Source organism: Aquarana catesbeiana, linkage group LG07 (assembly GCF_042186555.1).
Source record: "Aquarana catesbeiana isolate 2022-GZ linkage group LG07, ASM4218655v1, whole genome shotgun sequence".
Lineage (NCBI taxonomy): Eukaryota > Metazoa > Chordata > Amphibia > Anura > Ranidae > Aquarana > Aquarana catesbeiana.
Window position 1 is genome coordinate 34,797,401 of NC_133330.1, and position 17,142 is coordinate 34,814,542.

A 17,142-nucleotide genomic window follows, 5' to 3' on the forward strand; every position below is an offset into this window, starting at 1 on the left:
TGTTGGACTATGTTGGGACTGATCCACACTTCAGGACAATCTTCTACTAGGCGGAATCAGCTCTCCCTGTTTTTCTTTATACCTATTATTGAACTACCATATTTGTCCTCATATTGCTTTTTGCCTACTTTGTGTCCATTTTTCATTTCATTTTTTGACTGACTGACGGACTGCAGGTACTATGGCCAGCCTTTGAGCTATTTGTTTATGGGAACAGCGTGAACATTTTTGCATTAACATTATCACGCTGTCCCTTCAGGAATTGCATAGTTTAGCCTGTATTTTAGGTAGTTGGGGGTATTTCAGGTGCTATAGGGGAGTGCTGTATATTGGGGAAGGGAGAGCTCCCTCCATTGTGGGCTTCCTCGCTCATCCATGTGGGTAAATACATTGTTTATAGGGAGGGTTTAGATAGTTTGGTGGAGTCCCACTGTTCTGGGTATCCCCACCATATCTATCTTTTAGGAGTGGTTGTACACATGTTTTTTGTGTTTTGCTTCATATAGTTAATAAAACCTTGTGTAGTTTACTCTTAAGGGTGTGTTTTGGTCATTCAGTTTTTTATTTTCCTTTTTTCTAGTATAGTAAATTGACTACACCCCCGATATACATACGGTGAGTGCTACATATTGTGTATGTAGACGGGACTCCCATTTTCAAGTCTCTTTGGTTCACACTGTCAACTACCATCCTGCCACTGCTTTGCTGCTTAGAATATCCCAGAGCAAACACACCCAATCCCTTTCTAGGTTTTAATTTTAAAATACACTTCCCAATGTCACCCAAAATTATGAGTCACCAAAATCTTTCAAAGGGGACACCTGTTTTGGTGACAACGGAAGTAAAAGGAAATCTCTTGAATGTGACACAGGTAGCAAAAAATAGGCAAGTGGTTTCAACAACTCTTATGCCCTGTACACAAGGTCGGATTTTCCGACGGAGAAAGTGCGATCAGATTGTGTTGTCGGAAATTCCGATCATGTGTGGGCTCCATCGGACTTTTTCCGTCGGAATTTCCGACGCACAAAGTTTGAGAGCAGGATATAAAATTTTCCGACAACAAAATCCGATCCTTTAAATTCCGATCGCGTGTAGACAAATCTGACGCACAAAGTGCCACGCATGCTCAGAATAAATGAAGAGACGAAAGCTATTGGCTATTGCCCTGTTTATAGTCCCGACGTACGTGTTTTACGTCACCGTGTTCAGAACGATCGGATTTTCCGACAACTTTGTGCGACCGTGTGTATGCAAGACAAGTTTGAGCCAACATCCGTCGGAAAAAATCCGATGGATTTTGTTGTCGGAATGTCCGATCATTGTCCGATCGTGTGTACAGGGCATTACTCCATCCAAAAATTCTTTCATTCTCTCCATCCAAAAAAAATATAAAAATAAAAATGTTAAAGTCTTCATCGTCTTCTTTATATTATCATACCAGATCAAATAAACTTTTCTCTGGAAGTAATACATTTCATGAAAGAGCATAGGGGTTGCTTCGCAATTTTCCATGGAATAATTTGTAATGTTTGATGACTTTTAATACGTTATGTATTTCATCAATATGACATTGCACTAGAATTGCAAGCTCAGCATGTTTCCCAAAGACACATTCTAAGGCCAAAATTCTGCATTTCAATTAAATGAACCTCTAGTAACCACATACAATCCAGCACTAGAAGGGATACCAAAAATAATCAGAGATTTACAACCCATGATAACAGAGGATAAAACTCTGAAAGAAATATTCCAACAACCCCCAAGAGAGCCACACTGTAACGCACCTTCAGAAAGAGAGCGCCATGCTGTCCAGGACCACTAGAGAGAGCAGGTCAGTGTCACTGGGCAGTGTGGACACAATAGTAGACAGACAGTACTAGCATTGTATGGCCACAATAGGACTGGAACATTGTAATATAAAGGGGACTGCACTGTAAAGGGGCACTGTAATCATTACAGTGCCCCTTTACAGTGCAGTCCCCTTTATATTACAGTGTCTCTGCACATTACAGTGTGGAGGACCGACACCAGCCACCCCTGCGAATGTCTACCGGCATCTCTCCCCCCCGGTCCCTGGAAAAGTTGGCTGCTCAGTCTAAAATGCCCAGGCCTATTTTTTGTCCCAGTCCGGGCCTGCATACAGCTGTACCTCCAGTAATGTTGTGTAGCTCATCAAAAGCAAAAGATCGTACATTGGCGAAACAGGACAGAAGTTACAGTACAAACAAGGATGAATTTGCACAGATAGACCATCAAGGAACATAAGGAAGATGAGTTCTGCACACCTGTGGAATATCATTTCTCACAACTGGACCACACTATGGAAGACCTCAATGTCTTTCTTCTTAACCACTTAAGGACTGAGCCTCTTTCTGAGATTTGGTGTTTACAAGTTAAAAACATTTTTTTGCTAGAAAATTACTTAGAACCCCCAAAAATAATATATATTTTTTTGATAACACCCTAGAGAAAAAAAAGGGGGTCATTGCAATACTTTCTGTCACACCGTATTTGCGCAGCAGTCTTACAAGCTCATTTTTAAAAAAAAAAAATACACTTTTTTGAATTAAAAAATAAGACAACAGTAAAGTTAGCCCAGATTTTTTATATTTTGAAAGATAATGTTACGCCAAATAAATTGATACCCAACATGTCAGACTTCAAAATTGCGCCTGCTCGTGGAATGGCGACAAACTTTTACCCTTAAAAATCTTGTAATGGAAATTTGTAAGTTCTGTATATAATTGTATTGTATTTTGTATGTATTGCACATGGCCCTCACTGTGCACACAGCACTAATAATGTTTTCAGTAAATGTTTACATTCTTTCCAGTCCTGATTAGAATTAGCCTGCCTATGTAACGCCCCTTGTTACCATAAATGTACATTGTAATATTAATGTGATACCTACGTAATGATGTGCATAAAAACCTTCAATTGCGTCATAATAAAGCAGAACAGTTATTTGGAAAGATGCTGAGCGTATCTTTTGTGTCTGTTCCCTACTGCAGTAGTTATTATTAATTTGGAACCACTAATCAATATGAGAATAGGAGTTGCCTATCATCAATTTAACCGAGTCAGCATGGCGAGCTTTGCTTTAGGAGTGGTTTCCAGGTGACCCTGAGTATCCGAAACGAGGAGCTTGAGAAGATCCTGGAATTTCTGATTCCAGGAATCAGCCGGCTGAGGTAAGCCTTTTGCTTACATTTGAGTTATCAGACTTCCTTGATCGGTAAGGCATTTTTGGGACAAAGGGTACCTATTTTACTCCCCTTAATCGAACTGTATTGATTGGTGGTTATATGTTATGTTGTCCCTGTTTATTGTCCATCGGAGTGTTATAGATAAGAAAGGGAAGAATAGTGCTGTTCACAGGTATATGTAGTAAATCTGGTAGATAAAGTAGTTTAGAGGCAAGAGGGTATAGGCACACGTAGAGAAGAGATAAGACTGGCCAGTCATTTTGGGCATTGAATTAAGTAAGGGAATGAAGGATAAGAGACCCTCAAAAATGCCCAGCGCAAGAGGAGCGCTATGTATGAACCGAAGGTGCGGTTCCGCCTATACTGAGCCCCTAGATTAATGGTTAAAGTGGACAGGGATCCACAATGGGTAACTGGGTTACCAAGGTCCACAGGGACTAAGAATCATGCAGAGTAAACAGCTAGAGAAACAGCCATCTATGTGAGCACGATGGATCAAGGGTGACATTAATACTAGATAGAAAGGGACATTTTCATGTTATGTTGTGGGATGAATTTGGAGTCAGGCACTACAACTATTAGAGTCAGAAACAGAGAAATGAGAATTAAAACAGAATACTTTATATGTTGTCAGAGAGGGAAGATGGGATGAGCACTCTGGCTGCCGTCTGATCATAGAAGCTAGATATAAAAGATATCTGAACAAAATAAGGAAAGCGGAATTTAGGCAGGGAAATATTAATGAGAGTTAAAAGAAAGTGAGAGAATAATATGCATGTGTTGTGTACAAATGGGAAAAAGTAAGCGATTTAAGAGAGATATATTCGTGTATGTGTGAATGCTGGGAGCTTTAGTTCTATCCCTTGTGTGTGTCATGTACACAGATGTGACCCCCTCCTTTGTGCTCTCCTGAAAGAATGTGGCTGGGATGAGAGGTCAGTGATAAGCTGGAAGGACACCATGCCAATTCCAGTTTTTTAGACAAAACATTTATAACAAAATGTGCCGGGTTAACGAATCTAATGATAAACAATGCGATCACAATTATTTTGAATCTGTTTTCCAAACATGGTAAAATAAAGGTTACATTTAACTGTGTATTACACAAATTGAATATCCTTTGATAGTGGAAACAGTGCATTTAAATAAGGGAAATTAAAGTAAAATGAAGTAATAATGAGTATTCATTTCTAATATGAGTTTAACAATTTAATTAATAATATAGATATATTGAAACTGGTTTAGACAACCTTTGGTTGGAAATGAAATCCAGGTTATTGGGGAAATTTGTAAAAATGGGATTAGTTTAGATTAAGATAACAATTTTGTAATTTTACATTTATACAATAAGCCCTTATTGAGAGGAAAAAAGATTAAGATGAGGTTGTTATTTGGAATAAAGCTGCCATACTATTTAACAAAGCCAAGATGGATGGAATACATAAGAAGTTTTTCTACAAAAATGAAATTTTAAGGTTTTTGATAATAACTTGATGTGCGGTCCATGATGTGAGAGTAATAATAAATACAAATTTAAATATAACAGACCCATCACATCAAGTCCACACACCCTGTTAGGATAGATGCCACCTACAGCCAGTTTTATAGTTTTTGATGCTTTCTGGTCCATCATACAGATTACAGGTCCTTTTGTTTTATTTTTGAAATCCAAAGCAGAATATGTGGATTGTGAAATGATGTGCCCCTTTTTCTTGTAAGTACAGTGGTATAAGCAGAAGAATATTTTGGATTTATGGGCATCTCTCCATGACCGCAGAGTATTGTTATCATTTACTATAATATCGCCAGGAAAAAGTTGTCTTTTGAAACATGAAACTGGAGTTCTTACACAAACAGCTTGATAGAAAACAAGCCATTGTAATATATTTATGCAAGCTGGACCCAGTAATGAAGGGTTCACCCCGATATATCAGAGCTGCAGCTTTTATGCAAAGGTGCTATTAGACAAAGTTAGATATTGTTTTGGTCAAACATTTAATTTTTAATGGTCCGACATTCTGTGCAACAAATATACAGCTAACTAAATGTTTGTCTAATGAAAGGTTTAAAATATGAGTTTGTTTATGTACAAATCCAACAATGAAAAATGTGTACATTTATTCAAAAGAAATGAAAAACCACATATGTTAAATTGATGACATAGGAATCAGCTGCTGTGAGCCCAGTGCAGGACACACTCCCTGAAGACCCAGATATTACATTTTTGGAGATTTGAGTATGCAGTTTATCACCCAGAAGGATACTCTGCATTCAAAGTCATTGGATCCTTTTTCCCCAGCTCAAGAAACAGATGATCCATGTTTTAGCAAAGCCTGTGAGCTATAAAAAGAGTGTATATTTATATAGATAGTCGAGATATAGAGAGCTTTTGGTTCCATTTGAAGGGCCAGAAGTTTGTTTTTACTTCGGCAGGTAAACCATTAAAGCATGCCAAGTTAATTTGATTGGCTGTTTTCAGCCTTCCAGGTTCTTGCTGAGGTAGCCATATTAACTTTCACACATGGAAGCAGACCAGGTGACTAAGGATGCTGCATTTACAGCCCCGGACACTTGATGGGTCTGTGCAACTCACAGATTCCACCCTAGTTCTGGCCCAGTATAGCTGGGATTAATAATTCAACTTTAAGGACCCCAGAACGAGAAGAACAAGTGGTCCACAGGGGGCAACTTCTTATGAAACAGGACTTTGGAAAAGGTGATCATTTATGTCTGCCAGCCACTCTTTTCCCTCCAGCTTGACACATGGACCGTGTCATCAGTCACAAGCAGTTATGGCTGCCTTAGTAAATGAGCGTGGGATAGAGCCAGGGTTCTCCACAGTTGTTTTTTATAACATACCACTTCTTGTTTTACCTGTTACCAAAGGTGTTACCAAAAGCTGAACATCCCTTCCAGAGATTACAAAAAAGATATATCCAGATGCCCAAGTCAGGATCTTACAAGTATGTATTTTGTCTGTATGGACATGTTTTTTGGATGTCCAGTGGCAAATTCTACTGCAAAGGCCACAGTAAAAAGTGTTATCAGAAGTAGTTTGTAAGTACAGAGTGCCAGAAAGTACAGAGAGTAAAAGAGGAAATCATTTTTATAGGAGAGTCCTTACTAGAAGTTTTGAGGTTTTATTTTTACACCCCCTACTGTCTACAATGTAGCAGACAAAGTAGAGTAAGAAACTAGAAAACTTTTGCCTGAACGTTTTCTTATATTTATCAAGCCTTTAAGGGGGATGTTGGACTCTCTCCCTATGGGATTTGGTTTGGGAGTGTGTTACTCACTTGCTTATATTTTGTCTCAGCAGCTGAAGTCCTCCATTCGGATCTCAGAGAATGTTGCTGATCTTTTAAGGTTTTTTTGACAAACTCATTTATGTGTTTTCTCCCCAATTCCAGATCCTAAAAGTTTGGAAGGATCTAAAACTAAACCCAGGTGACTTGTGGATTGTTAAGAGACATTTATATATAAGGAATGTTTGGAGACTCAATACAGCATCTATTTCATGTACAGTTTTTGCAAAACTTGAAGGAAAAGTCACCTGGATCCACACCAGACACTGCAAAAATGACTAAATTTAAATAAATCTCTGTGTTTGATTTGTTTCCCTCTTGTGATCACAGACTAGGGTACTTTTTTATCCAATTACTTTAATTGTAAGGGATATATATATTTGAAAAGTAGTTCAGCCATGTTGAAGTCATATTTTGTCTTTTGTATGTTTTCCATTTTATGTAGAATAGTCTGTGTTTACATATGCTGATAAGTCAGCATGCCCACAATTCAGCTAGAAGGCTATTCTGGCCACAGGAGTGTACAGCCAGTACTCTGTAAATATGTCTTATCAATCATTTGTTTTTCACAATGAAAAGTCATTTTGTAATGAAAAAGTTGCTCAGCTATTATTTTCTCCACAATGGAGTTTTTTTTGCCTCTTTGGCCAGGACTACCTCCACCTAAGCGTGTGAAGGTTCCAGGTTAAAGGTTATAGCAGATATGGTTAGTGATCAAAATATTGATCAAAAGAGGGGAGACTGTAATGGAAATTTGTAAGTTCTGTATATAATTGTATTGTATTTTGTATGTATTGCACACTGCCCTCACTGTGCACACAGCACTAATAATGTTTTCAGTAAATGTTTACATTCTTTCGGGTCCTGATTAGAATAAATAAACAAAAAAGTGTAGCGCTAAAGTATATGCTGTGGAAAAATGGGGTTTTAGAGCAGGGGGAGGTCAATCCACATTTGAAGTGGCACGTAACCCCATCCAGGCCAAAACCACATAGGTATGTAAACAAACAATATCACCACCTAAATAAAAAAGTGCAATGCTCTTTGTTTTAGGAAAGATGCAGATATACATGAAAGTGAAAATAAAGTGAAATATATCAACAAATACTAATCTCAAAAGTCCACATTTTTGATAGTGAAGAAATATAAAAAATGTCCACAATGATGGTGGGGAAGTGTAAATCCCAAGTGAATAATAAAGACTTAATAATTTAGTCCATATATTGCATAGTGCAGTTGAAACAAATGGAACCCAAGGCAGATATCCTCACAGTAAAGAGACTCCAAATCAAAGTGAAAGGTAGAATACTCTTACCAACTTCGGTGGACTCACAAGCCGTGGGCGGTGAGTCAAAAGAGCTTGTACTGTCTCACGATGAATGACAGTGTAAAGATGGGTTGTGCACCGGAAGGTATCCTCGTTGGATGGGGGGCCCGGAACCTGTCCTGAAGGTATTTCAGAATAAAAAGCGCTTGCAAGTAAAATGGCGGCAGTGGAGTCCTCCCGACGCGTTTCGTCATACAAGACTTCGTCTGGGGACGAAGTCTTGTATGACAAAATGCGTCGGGAGGACACTGTCATTCATCGTGAGACAGTACAAGCTCTTTTGACTCACCGCCCACGGCTTGTGAGTCCACCGAAGTTGGTAAGAGTATTCTACCTTTCACTTTGATTTGGAGTCTCTTTACTGTGAGGATATCTGCCTTGGGTTCCATTTGTTTCAACTGCACTATGCAATATATGGACTAAATTATTAAGTCTTTATTATTCACTTGGGATTTACACTTCCCCACCATCATTGTGGACATTTTTTATATTTCTTCACTATCAAAAATGTGGACTTTTGAGATTAGTATTTGTTGATATATTTCACTTTATTTTCACTTTCATGTATATCTGCATCTTTCCTAAAACAAAGAGCATTGCACTTTTTTATTTAGGTGGTGATATTGTTTGTTTACATACCTATGTGGTTTTGGCCTGGATGGGGTTACGTGCCACTTCAAATGTGGATTGACCTCCCCCTGCTCTAAAACCCCTTTTTTCCACAGCATATACTTTAGCGCTACACTTTTTTGTTTATTTATTCTACACAGTCCTAGTCGTTCTGTAGTGTTGGCTGCTGCTTTGATTTATTAGATTGGCGCGGTATTTTACCTATCCACCTGATTAGAATAAGCCTGCCTATGTAACGCCCCTTGTTACCATAAACATACATTATAATATTAATGTGATACCCTTTGTTATCATTTGCATAAAAACCTTCAATTGTGTCATAATAAAGCAGAACAGTTATTTGGAAAGATGCTGAGCGTATCTTTTGTGTCTGTTCCCTACTGCAGTAGTTATTATTAATTTGGAACCACTAATCAATATGAGGATAGGAGTTGCCTATCATCAATTTAACCAAGTCAATCTCCATAGGCAATGTTTAAAAAAATTCTACAGGTTGCATGTTTTGAGTTACAGGGAAGGTCTAAGGCTATAATTATTGCTCTCACTCTAACGATCGCGGCAATACCTCACATGTGTGGTTTGAACACCATTTAATACTCACGTATGCGTTCGCTTCTGCACGAGAGCTCAGCGGGACGGGGCACGTTTAAAAAAGATTTTTTATCTTTTTATATATATAAAGGGCTCAAAATTTCAAGTCCTGAGCTTCTAGCCAGGTCTCTTAGGGCAACTCGTCACCAGTTGCCCCGCTCATAATTCCATCCATGCCCCGCCCTTAATTCCATCCTTAAACAAACCCTCATAAATGATACCATGAAATGACACATAAATGTTTTATGCAGAATTAAGTTATAAAAATAAATATTAACAACAACTTTATCTTTGCCCACCAATGCAGCCTGACTGTGCCCACCAATGCAGCCTGTGCACACCATGCAGCCTCTACCCATTGCCTGTGTCAACCATGCAGCCTGTGTCCACCATACAGCCTCTGCCCACTGCCTGTGTCAATCATGCAGGCTGTGTCCACCATGCAGCCTCTGCCCACCATGCAGCCTGTGTCCATCATACAGCCTCTGCCCACTGCCTGTGTCAATCATGCAGGCCGTGTCCACCATACAGCCTGTGTCCACCATGCAGCCTTCCCCTATACAGTATATTATTTATGTAGCGCCAGCATTTTTGCCTACTGATGTAATACAATGTTAATTTATGAGCAGTATTATAGTTTGGTATGTGGCACCATCTAGTTGCCAAATTGTGGAATGGACTTTATTTTATTTTCCTATTTCAAGAATATGACAGGAAGTGACTGTTTATTTACTTTTCACAATAACTTACCTACCCAGAATGCCGAGTGTTTTACCCAGCAAGACCCAGTACTGAATGGCATGCTGGGTAGGCTATAAAAAGGCCTCGGGCAGACATCTTAGGGCACTTCTGGATGCGTGGCCTGCCTGTGAGGACCTGTGCAGAGGTGTTCCAGAGAGCGCGGCCTACACCTACTGCGGAGTGGCACAGTTAGCGACTCTGCTGTGCAACAGTGAGCTGTAGAGATGCTGGGACCGAACTGAGAAGGATCCAGAGACGACTGTCAGGGCCATCAGAGGGTCCCGGTTCATCTTGCGGAGCGGAGCGGTGTAACGGCGCCTGCTGGCTGGAAGCAAGACCCAGTGCACCGGAGCGGAGCTGTCCTGCTACACAGACCTAGTTGGTTGAAAGGGCTGCTGCCCAAAGTTTCCTAATGCACTTTTACACATCTGAATTCTGTAACACAGTGTGCTGGGACCTGTAGTTCTACACAAGGGATCTTAAGGAACCAAAGACTGAGTTTCAAACAGGCCTCAAGCCTACCCTTTCCTATACTTCTAACACTGTGTTACATGAAGTTAATTGCTTCGGAGACAGTTGCAGGTTACTACACCACAAGGATAATTTTCAACATTCACTTTATCTAACCCTGGTTTATTTAACCATTGGATTACAATTTATAATTCGTAAGTAACTAGCATGAGACAGATGACAAAGAAAAGACTGCCTATTTCATTGCAAGGCCTTGCATCCTATTTCTGGTTAACAGAGGGTTTACATTCTAAAGCAGGGGGAGCTCCCTAGGGATTGCATTTGTGCTTTATTTAATAATGTCTTCTTGTGATTACAAGGGCACACTGCAAGTAGGAAGGTGCCAGAGTTAAGGTATTTCCCATTCTGGCATTAGTCCCACTTGGAGACGCACTTCCAGAGATCATTTGATATAACTTTGTGTCTTCTAAATATTGTGTGTACTCATTGGGCTGTTGCACTATGTTGGTGTGACAGTCTAAATATTGTAATACCACTTTTCTACCAATTCCAGTAAAATTACGTTTCTGGTTGAGTACAACTTGTGTGGAGCGTTGTTCCTTTTCCATCAGGTGGAACATCGGATACCCAGGTAATAACAAACGTATACTGTTATTATATTGTACATTGTGGGGTTATCCTTTACTGTTAGCTTCATTCTAATGCCCCGTACACACGGTCGGACTTTGTTCGGACATTCCGACAACAAAATCCTAGGATTTTTTCCGATGGATGTTGGCTCAAACTTGTCTTGCATACACACGGTCACACAAAGTTGTCGGAAAATCCGATCGTTCTGAACGCGGTGACGTAAAACACGTACGCCGGGACTATAAACGGGGCAGTGGCCAATAGCTTTCATCTCTTTATTTATTCTGAGCATGCGTGGCACTTTGTCCGTCGTATTTGTGTACACACGATCGGAATTTCCGACAACGGATTTTTGTTGTGGGAAAATTTTATCTCCTGCTCTCCAACTTTGTGTGTCGGAAAATCCGATGGAAAATGTCCGATGGAGCCTACACACGGTCGGAATTTCCGACAACACGCTCCGATCGGACATTTTCCATCGGAAAATCCGACTGTGTGTACGGGGCATAAGACTGCACCACAGCTGTGTCAAGGGGATTGAGTCAAGTCATTGGGGGTGTAAAAGCAGAGTACAGGCCCAATTAAATATCAGCAGCTCCTTCGGGGGTCAGTGCTACATTTATATATATCCAAATATCCGAATTACAGCATAAACAAAGTTTACCGAATAACAAAATGAAATTCCGAAATTCAAATTGAAATTCAAATCGAATTTTACCTAAAATTCTATTAGCAATCGAACTGTAAACATATTTCTGAAATCAAAGGCTGTGTGTGTTATTAGAATACCATTTCAAAATAATGCTGTTTTAGTTAAGCCAAAGCGATTTAAAGAGTCATTATAATCACAATGCACTTTTTAAATGTAAACATTTTGGCTGCTGCATTCGAATAGAAAAAAATCAAAAATTTTTGATTTGACCTATTTAAAATTTACCGACTTGAACGTTTTGAATCTAAAAAATTCGGTAAATTAGAAGAAAATTCTGAATACGAATCCTGAATATGAATTGAACGAATACACCGAACAAAACTAAAGAACTAGATTAACGAATCAAAATGAAATGAAACAAAACAAATGTTTTAATCACTCAGATGTCTAAATCTGGAAAAAAGAACTCCCATCCTATGCAATGCACAATGAAAAAACATCTGTAAAAGGGTGCTGGCTCAAAGACAAGCTGTTTGACATACCAAATAAGCGAGTTAAATGATCAAATGGGGGAGTTATTAATATTTGGGTCTTATCATGGGATCAGATAAGAATAGAGAATCAGTGTTTGGGCTCTACACGTAGCAGAGCATCAGTTGAAACCATTAATCTCATTATAAGATCATAAGTGCACACACTTTTCTTTTTTCTTTTGCCTGGGGCCCCCCTTAAAATCAATACCAGTCCCTCATCCAGGATGAGGGTTACATAGTTACATAGTTAGTAAGGTTGAATAAAGACACCAGTCCAACCTGAGTGAGTGTCTACAATTGTCCCTATCTCTATACATTGTGTCTCATTAAGATGCTCATCTATTATATCATTATTTTATTTAGGGTACCCACATAGCGCCATCAATTTTACGCAGCGCTCCACACATACATCCTACACTCACATCGGTCCCTACCCTCAAGGAGCCCACAATCCAAGGTCCCCATCTCACATCGATATACTAGGGCCAATTTTGGACAGAAGCCAATTAACCTACCAGCATGTCTTTGTAGTGTGGGAGGAAACCGGAGTACACGGAGGAAACCCACGCAGGCACAGGGAGAACATGCAAACTCCAGGCAGGTAGTGTCGTGGTTGGGATTCGAACCAGTGACCCTTTTTACTGCTAGGCGAGAGTGCTACCCACTACACCACTGTGCCGCCATGGGTCTAGTATGAATTTCTAGAGAGAGCCCCACACCATGTTTTTAGAAAATATTTTTTTGTGTGGGGCTCCAGTTCGAAATTCACATTGCACCCTAATTAATGATAAAGATCTGGTATTGATGTTCAGGGAAATCGCCAGCAAAACAGAACAAAGTCAGCAGGAAGGTTTCATTGAGGCCGGGTTCACACTGGTACGACAAACGCTCCAACATTGGGAGCTCATGTCGCATGACGTGTGGAAATCAATGTTTCCCTATGGGAGCCGTCTTAACTGGTGCGACTTTGAAAATGCTCCCTGCACTACTTTGGTCCGACTTTGATCCTACTTTAGCCCATTAAATATCACTGAAGTCGGATCAAAGTCGATCGCCATCCTAACTGACCCGTCTTTGGCATGCGACTTGTGCTCTGAGGATCTTGAAGGGGAACTCCACGCCAAAAAAAACAAAAAAAAAAACAGCATGGGTTCCCCCTCCAAGAACATACCAGTACCTTGTAACATATTCAGCAATATAGGTAAAACAACAATTGCACACAACGTGCACAACATGAAGATTAGTACTGTAGATAAGAGTATAACAAACTGACAAAAGTAAATATATTTTCAATATTAATCATATGTCACTGTATATGTAGCAAATCAGGCGCTGTGGTTCCATGAAATTTTTTTTTCAGCCGGCATTTTCAAATCATCTTCTAGCATTCTCCTTCTCGTGGTTGACTCCAGATTTTGCTTTAGTCCCTTGGGCCCCTATATTGATAAAGATAAACTTGTAACTGCTGTGTCACATGACCATGATTACAAGGAGAAATATTTGTTATAATTACACGACCCTGAGCTGCATACATTTAATCAACATAAATTTGTATTTCTCTAGCGTTTTTCTCACTGGGAACTCAATGAACCTAAAAGGTAAGGAAGTCACACTCAGCTGAGGAAACCAGAGGTAACCCACACAAGCACAGGGAGAACATGCAAACTCTATGCCGTTAGTGTCCTGGTCTGCATTTGAAATGAGGACCCTACTGCTGAAAGGGAGAAGTGCTACCCTCTAAGTCACTGTGTTGCCCTGTCTGGCCCCTTTCACATGGGAAAGATCCGTTTTTCTCAGCAGGGGGTCCATCCATGGATCCCCTGCTGAATGGAGCGGGTGGATGAGAGGTCCGTGTCTATTCTGCTTATGCTGAGTGGACAGAGACATAGACCGCTCTGCTCTATGGGCAGTCAGATGTAAACAGACCAGCTGTCCATTTACACTCGACTGCTCTCTGATCAGATCCAGCCAGACAGAGGGGAACGGATCCCCTTCTGTTTGTTTTTGCTGGATCGGATTGGATTGTAGGTAGGCAAATGTAAAAGAAAACAAGTCTATTTATGTCCACTGCAACATAGAATGGAGGGTCTGATTGGGTCCGCCTGAAAAGCGGATAGGTGGACCTGATCGGACCGCTCGTGTGAAAGGGGCCTTTAGCGTCTAGGGCTTTCATGCAATTTAAAAAGTTGCTCTTTTTCCAAAATCCTCCTGAGATTGCTTTAATCATGAGCACATCTGATATTGGCACTGTGGATGCATGCAGTTCCTCCCCTATAGCTTTACCTTAGTCATGCACTATCCCAGAAATCATTAAGAAATTCCATTTAGGAAATAGTGGTTTAGATGTGTATGTCTGTCTAGTTGCAAGAAATCTTAGTTATAAATATTTTATGGGATACCGTCTGAACTCTGCGTAGTAGTAATAGTAATCATAGCAGCGGGGTGCAGGAGTTAGTAAAAACAATGTAGCGTCATTTTATTAAAGCATAGCACATTTACATGTGAGACGCTCATGTCCAGCCCAGAGTGCAACAGATGATGGAAAAGGCGGCACCAAAACCAACTTCTGATTTGTAAATGAGACAGCTGCTGTGCAATGGCGTCAGACCCGCCGGATGGAAGGATGGCCGGCGGCATCTGCGGACGTAACTTGTGCAACTCACTGTCAAAGGATGGAGCAATGTCATGGGGATGCGCGGGCAGCAACGTGTTTCGGGTCACTGCCCCCCTTTGTCAAGCAGGCAGGTAAGCAGAGAGTCCTGGCTTATAAGACACAGGAACAGAGAGGGTGAGATTGAGAAGAATAGTGAGCAGCAAGGCCTTGCACAGCTCCTTTGTGATTAGACAAAGCAAACTACAAAAACCAGCATGTGGAAAAATACAAATGGACATGGAATTGCAATAAATTTCATCATTATATACAGACTTAACTAAATTAATAAAACTTGGTCATCCAATATGCAATCCATACAAGCAAGGTTATAAATAATGAAAATGATAATAATATTAAATAAAAAGAAATATTAATATAAAACTATTGTGGAGATAATAAATAGATAGTTTTAAATTGAGAAATTATGAAGGCACAGTAAATGTTACCACTCAAATTTAATTAAAATGCCAGTAATAAATCATTCCAAACATGAAACCCATCAACCTCTAGTAGTGTACTACATAGACATAAAAGGAAATACATGCATAAAAAGAGATGTATACAGTATGTGCCCACACATACACTATAATGTCAAAAGTATTGGGACACTTGTCTTTACACGCACATGAACTTTAATGGCATCCCAGTCTTAGTCTGTAGGGTTCAATATTGAGTTGACCCACCCTTTGCAGCTATAACAGCTTTAACTCTTCTGGGAAGGCTGTCCACAAGGTTTAGGAGTGTGTCTATGGGAATGTTTGACCATTCTTCAAGAAGTGTATTTGTGAAGTCAGGCACTGATGTTGGACGAGAAGGCCTGGCTCACAGTCTCCCCTCTAATTCCTGCACTTCCAGGTCTGCGGCGCGCATGAGTGCTGCCGGCGAGCCGCTTCCACTGTGATTGGACACAGCAGGAGCCAATCAGTGGGACCCGCCAATCAAACAGGACACAAGCAGAACAGCAGTCTGCCTATGTAAACAAGGCAGATTGCTGTTCTGTCAGTAGGGAAGGTATTGATTCTGTGTTCCTGCTAAGCAGGAACATGGATCCATGTCTTTCCCTAATACAAGCACCTCCCACACAGTAAAAAAACACAGGGTAGGCACACAGTTAACCCTTTGATCACCCCGCTGTTAACCTTTTCCCAGCCAGTGTCATTAGTACAGTGACAGTGCATATTTTTAGCAATGATCACTGTATTATTGTCACTGGTTTCTAAAAAAGTGTCACTTAGTGTCTGATTTGTCTGCCGCAATATGTCAGTCCCACTATAAGTCGCTGATTGCCGCCATTACTAGTAAAAAAATAAAAATATCCCATAGTTTGTAGATGCTATAACTTTTGCGCAAACCAATCAATATACGTGTATTTTGATTTTTTTCACCAAAAACATATAGCATAATACATATTGGCCAAAATTGATGAAGAAATTTGATTTTTTAGATTTTTTTTATTGGGTATGTTTTACAGCAGAAAGTAAATAAAACTGTTTTTGTTTTAGAAATTGTTGGTCTTTTTTTTTGTTTATACAGCACAAAATAAAAACCGTAACGGTGATCAAATACCACCAAAAGAGAGCTCTATTTGTAGGGAAAAAAAGGACAAACGTTTTATTTCTGTACAGTGTCGAACGACCGTGCAATTGTCAGTTAAAGTAACACAGTGGTGTATCGCAAAAAAAATGGCCTGGTCATGAAGGAGGGTAAATCTTCCAGAGCTGAAGTAGTTAATATGCTGATGTATGCTATGTGTGCTCTCTACAGTCTGTGTCTGGTCAGCCCTGATTGGTGTTGTGACGGTCAGGTGACCTAAAAAAACAGGTTCAGAAGAGCAATGTGTATGTTTTGTGTCCTAATCTGTAGTTAGTGGAGTCAAAGATGTTTGACACTAACTTTCACTTTGTTCAGACGGCATCTGCATCCAAGGCTTTTTTTTTACTTTAGTAATTTAATTGATATATTTAATACTGATTTATATTAAAAGCTTTTTCTGAGTTTCTCAGTGAATTTAATCAATCAGTATATACTATACCCCGACCCTATATTGTTTAGCATTAAGAGGGCATGGAGGAGGAGTTTCTGTGTCTTTTACCAATGTTTACACCCATATGTGTGGCTCTATAGTCATGTAGGCTGCACAGATAAAAAAAAAGGAGGAAATGAAAAGCATAGAAGAGAACTGAAATTAGAGCATGCTCCGTAGAGGACACCAGCTGGTTTACAAAATATCAACCTGCAGTGGGGACACAGAAAAGATGGGAGGGACAGCTGAAGGCAGGATCAACCAGGTATATTTCAGTCAAACACAAAACAAATGTTTTAGTGGCTTTGTATGAACACTCTGTTATATAACATGTAATGAGAGTTTTTCATAGTCTGGGTTTAATGGCCCTTTAATTTTTA

The 17,142-nt window shown here is 39.9% G+C and overlaps 1 protein-coding gene across 1 annotated transcript in view; it reads right to left on the reverse strand.

Annotated features, from left to right (window-relative positions):
- Positions 1–12,007: 12,007 nt before the first annotated feature.
- The window catches only part of LOC141102910 (matrix metalloproteinase-9-like), a 79,266-nt gene continuing 74,131 nt past the window's right edge, over positions 12,008–17,142 (reverse strand). Inside the window, exon 6 of the mRNA XM_073591951.1 lies at positions 12,008–13,522. The gene's annotated coding sequence lies outside the window, so the exon portion shown is untranslated. The remainder of the gene's footprint in view (positions 13,523–17,142) is intronic.